The sequence below is a fragment of the Scomber scombrus genome, chromosome 14 (assembly GCF_963691925.1).
Source record: "Scomber scombrus chromosome 14, fScoSco1.1, whole genome shotgun sequence".
Classification (NCBI taxonomy): domain Eukaryota; kingdom Metazoa; phylum Chordata; class Actinopteri; order Scombriformes; family Scombridae; genus Scomber; species Scomber scombrus.
The window spans coordinates 12,178,831-12,184,911 of record NC_084983.1 but is presented as its reverse complement, the minus strand read 5'-3'; positions in this window follow the sequence as shown (position 1 = coordinate 12,184,911).

The window sequence follows — 6,081 nt, the reverse complement described above, 5'->3', positions numbered from 1 at the left end:
ATTTACAACAGCATTAAAAGGGGACAAAGGGAGCAGGCAGTCAGTACCTGAGAGTCTGGTAGACGGCGCGGCGCTGCAGCTGATTCGATGGTTTGAAAATACGCACGAAACAAAATACTTGAATCCTGAAAAAGAGCCTTTGTACGTTTCTTTAGAAATCAAGCAATTCTGCATGACAAAGGACAATTAATAAGCCGTCTTTTCACGACCAGCAGCTGGTTTCCCCGTCAAGGAAAGTTGGAAAAAATTCAGACTGAATGCGCGCAAAAGCCCTTTGCGCGCAGACAGCAACCCAAGGTGACCCATTTGGCACAGTTAAAATAACCAAGCCGAGGTAAAAGCGAGGGAACTGTCAAAAACATTTAAGCTGAAATATCTTGAAATTGCAAATCCCTTTATGTGGAGGGACGCTGCCGATGTGGGTTAGTCGTACAAAGGAGGTGGTTAAGTTGGAGAGGCTTTGGAAACGGACACGTGGCTTCTCAATGAGAGCTCTTTTGGACCCGCGTGGCTTGCTGTGGCACTGCACATTCAACTACTTTAAACTTATCCAGCCTAGTAAATGTGTATAGTGAAGCCAACATGTTAACCTGCTAACTTTAACAAAATACTTTGTAAACTTTTAAACACTTTAGCACATTTATAACGTGTTTGTTTACTCGTTTTTAGGGGACAAACGCCTGCTGCTCCGCTTGAAACCTCGCTTGTAAATGTGGAGTACTGAGTTATTGTTGGGAGAGGGAAGACTATTTTCAAGTGGATACTTGTTTTTTTAAAGTATCTAATGCTTTAAATGCGTTTCTATCTTCATATGTCATTACTTTATATGTGTGCTGGCACTTTTTCTTTTGCGTACACCTGCTTTTTTGCCAATAAATAACCTATTGGAAGAGAAATAGTTTACTGATATAAATATAGATATCTGAGCATGTTTAATTTGTCTAAAATAGCAGATGTTTTACTTTTGCATTAATACAAAGAAGGCAGCTAAATATAAATAATTTGACAGGTACTTTTTCCTATATTGTGGCACAACTTCACCCAAGCAACTCGACATGGGTCGATGCGCTGGTAGCAGTTTAATTTACTCTGAATGTTTTTTTTCTTTTCAAATGACTGGTTAAAGCTGGAAAATTCAACACAACATGTGTCATTATGGAGCTGTTAGTGGTGACAAAGTGTGGGAATCCTGCTCAAGTGGCAGGGAAGGAAACCGCTCGTCATCGCCTTGAACTCCCAAGTGTTTTCTGCTGCAACATTTGAACCCATTCAGCTGTATATAATCTGTTTAACAGCTAATCAGTAATGTAAGATGAAGGACTGGCACGCAGCTTCACTTTTCCTCAATTCGCCCCTCTAATTGAATATTCAACGCGCGCACCGAGCTGACTGCCTTTTTCAGGGTGTTGAGAATACGCCTTTTTAATTCTCGCTCCATACACAATCAGTGTCAAAGGTCGAGAAATAATGAACTGCACAGACATGGAAGTGACCTCTGCAAGCGCCACAGCTCGTCCAGAATGAATGCTTCTGAGCGGGATTTTGTACAAAATATTATGGTGACATTTGAGTAAAATTACATTTGGCTTTTTCTTCCATTGTGACGCGTATGACTGCTGTCACCTTCAGTCAGAGAACAGAGAATCAGCAAAAAGCAGGTGCTCTTCAGTGATACTTCAACACAGGTAAAAATAAATAAAACAAAAAACAAAACTTTGCTATATTTACCTACGTACATTAAAAAATAAGGATACTGTATGTGCTTTTGTTGCAGCGGGCACTCATTCTGTATCAATAGGATATTGATCAAGCCAACAAAATATGAATACAAGTACAACTGTACATGTGAGTCTGCAGAATAGAAAGCCTGTGAATACTGTAGTTTGTCTGCATTATCTCTGTCTGCACCTTCACTCTAATTTAGGAGACAGCCGAGAGGATTACTCTGCAGTGGTAGTAACTGGACTTAGTTGTGGTTAAGCGATATGGCAGCATACGGTTTAAAGAAGTTATTTTTAAAAAGACGTAACAGAGGAAAGTGCAAGTTGTCCTCCGTGCGCAAAACAATGAGTAGACTCATGCAAACATATTGGTGTTTGGGTCGCAAAGAGATGGCATTTTCGACTATGGAAGTGGGTTGACAACTGTCACTTTTCGGTCACAGTGTTTGTCAGTAGTTGAGACTTTTATGTATCTTTAGCACACGCCTTCGTGTCTGTCTGTATTCTTTCAGCAGCTCAGTTCATCCCGCAGGTCAGTGACTGTTCAGTCCTACAGTGCGGTGCAGGAGCGGCATCTGGTGGCAAAGACAAGACACTGTTTGGTGATTTTGTTCATTACCAATACATTATGCGCAACCTGTGTGTGCCTTTATGTTATATTGATAATTAAAGTAACATTGATATTTTTGTAAAATGCCAGAAAATAGGTCACATGGAACTGGTGGGGAGTCCTTTCACTGCATTTGGCACACCACACCATGAATGTTTGACTTATTCAAAGCAGGCGTCATGCTCAATATTTTCACGGTAGTCAACAGTCTTGTTTTTGTATAATATAGGAACAAAAAGGCAGGAGTGCTGCTAGGTTTCAGCCCCACCACATGTAACCGGGTTCAGTATCACCTCTGATCTCCAGTGGGCCCCATCCATATCGGGGCCCCTTGAATACTTCTCATTCACACAGTAGCACAGTCTCTTCTATGTTGCCCCTCTCTGTGAACTGCTTTCTGGAGGACTGTATTAAATTCATGAACTTCTAAAGAAAAATTTGAGGTAAGTTCACCCATGTAATATATTCAATACCTCAGTTACCACAGTTACTAACTGGACTTAAGAAAATCATAATAAATCTGATCAAATTAGACAGCTAAGTGTATGAACTACGTGCTAGTAGTAAAAGTGATTCTCAGAGATGTTTTTTGAACATGCATGACTTGTGTTACTATATTCCCATATGTGATTGCCCATTTAAAAGGTGAGGGAAGAAGCAAAATACATGTATGTGCTTAACCTTAGTCCTACTGACTGAGGTAACCATAGACCTCAGAGGTTTACTTTTTGTCACATCTCAAAGGTGCTTAGTTCCGCTATTCCGATTTTTTCATGACTTTGTTTGTCAGTTTGACAGTTTGTTCATAATGAATTCATATAATGGTTTTCTGTTTCTATTTTAATTGGGGCTTTTTAAAAATACCAATGTGTCCCTCAGGACCCCTCAGGTCAAAAGCACCCAATTCTGCCCATGCAGATTTAATAAGTGGAACTATTTACTGTGTTCATGTTTGCCATGGGTCATGCTTTAAAGCAGTGGTCTCCAACCCTGCTCCTGGAGAGCTACTGCCCTGCATGTTTTAGGTGTCTCCTCACTCTAACTCGTTATCAAGCAGCTGAGGCTCGTCAAAGGGCTTGATAACGAGTTGATTATTAGAATCAGGTGTGTTAGAGTGAGGAGATACCTAAAACATGCAGGGCAGTAGCTCTCCAGGAGCAAGGTTGGAGACCACTGCTTTAAAGTAACACATGTTCAATGGGGGCAGGGGCACTCTGTCAGTCATTTTGAGGAAGACATACACAGATTTCCTCATGTGCTTTATCGACAACCCTAAATACTAAATACTCTTCCCAGGGGTGTACTGGACAAGGGCAAACCCTAACACTAAAATAATGTAATTTCAGATGACATTAATTACCTAACTACTAATATTTTGAACATAAATAATTTAACATTTTTATATGATGGTTGTCTCTTATAGTAGTTTATTCAGTTGATACTCCTTGTATGTTAAATATGTTGGTAGGATAAGGATTAAGTAAATATTTGAAGGGAAAGGGATAGAAGAGGAGGAAAAGACAAATGCTTAATAACTGGAGTCATGCACAGTGTAAACCCTATGACTGTTAACCATCTCTGTGGGGTTAACAAGGAAGAAAGTGTAAATCAAACAACTTATGTCTATTTTGTGACACAAATCTTTTTCTTTCTTAAACTGACCTGCTTTATTGTGGCTCAGTTTCCCAAATTGTAAATCTCAAGTAACATTAAAACAAAAATCAGGTGAGTTGAATTTTAACAGTTTGTTTCGTCACAGCTCAACACTGCATGTTTTAATGAATGCTTCACATCAGCAGAACCACTGATTGATGTGATTTTCAGAACGTTTTACTCTCATAACTTTTTTTTCGTAAAAAAACTCACCAGGTGTCTTACATTATGTACACTATGTCAGGTGCCAACATCGCGTGAACATTAAGGCAAAACTCCTTCTCAAAATCATTCCTGTGAATACAGACAGTTCAGTCAGTGATTTTCAATATCAACAAGTATACAAAGTTACAAAACCAATAAAAAACACTGATATCCCCATTAACATACAAATGTTTTTTGAATAAACACTATAATCATTTGTCCAATCCATTCAAACTACAGTATAAAATACACTGCAACTTCTTTCAACATCCAAACTATGTTACATGCAGGGTGCCCACCCACAAAGAGCACAGCTGGTAATCATATCAGATCCCGTGTTTGTAAAATGCAAAGAAAAGAAACAAAACCCTGTTTTCAGATGCTAGCATTAGACTTTGACTCAAAGCACCATCAAGGTCCAAACACATTGAATACAGTCAGTGTGCACACAGTCAACCTCCAGTTTACAGTCAGGGGAGCAGCTCCAGGATTTTACTTTACATAGATACTCTACTTTTTTCTACAATGCTGGTTTCTCATTATTGTCAAAAACAACACATTTAAAAACGGCCATAAAATACAAAGCTTACAGAAAATAAAGATACAAATGAATTAAAGTCTTTCTGTGGGTAAATACTGTTATGTTTCTGATATATGCATATCAGAAATAGGAATTTCCTCTTAAATATCAGCTAAAAATCACATTGACCTCAGCTTATCACAGAGCCAAAAGTTACATACAGTATATTGTTAACTTTTGCTTAATTTTATGTGTAAGTTAATAAAGGAATAAATAAATTCATCTTTCTGCAAACTGCATGATGAGATCCATGGCTGCTAAACTGTGTAACAGTTTAATTGTCAATTCTTCAGTTTACCTCTTTACTTTACTTCTTGTTAACCTTTACTGTACACTTCCTGTATTCAGAGCCCTCGATGTCGACTTCATGCATGAGTATTTACGTGAAAATGTAATAATCTGATACATTATGAACTTTATACGACGACCAAAATCAGTCCGACAGCATGTCATAACATTATTGACACAAAGAAATGGAACATCAAAACTTCATGAACATGCTGGAACTGCACCAAACCAGAATACCGTCTATTGAAACATTTTCTGGTGCTCACAAAACTGAATCCTGGACAAAAATGACAAGTTTAAGCAACTAATCTTCATACATTTTGAGTGTGATGTCCATTAACCTTTATTCAGCTGTAATTTGTAAGTTAACGGATGTGATTTTTAACAGTCAAAGGCTCTGTGTTTGGCTGTGTGTAAGCTCTAAACCTTCTGAGTAGATCTGGCAGTGATACACTGTGACTGTGTAGTACCACGTTTTAATTTCCATATGTCAGATATATTCTAACTTGTGAATAAATTAGAGCTGCAACAATTAGTTGATCGACAGGAAATTGAGCTCCAAATATTTTGATTACAGTCATTTTTTAAGCAAAAATAAAGAATATTGCTGGTTTTGGCTTCTGAAATGTTAAGATTTAATGCTTTTTCATGATAACAAACTTGCTTTGGGTTTTGGTCGGACAAAACAAAACATCTAAAAGGTTTCATCTTTGACTGGCTAGTTGTTAACATTCTGCTTTTGTTTTAATACTGTCATTTTAAAGACTAAATTATACGGTTGCAGCCTAACTATATGTCTTTAATTCTTAAGCACCTTTGAAAACATTTCCTTCATGTCATGTATTACGACATACATCATGGCTTCATAAAATCTCTCTCAAATACTTCATGGATTTACAAAAAGGAATCATATTGAATCACACATTCTTCATCCTTCAAGAAATACTTATATCAAGCAAAATACTATGATTTACAACAGGTTATCATATCTTCTTTCTTTCAGTTTCTATAAAACTTTCCTTATA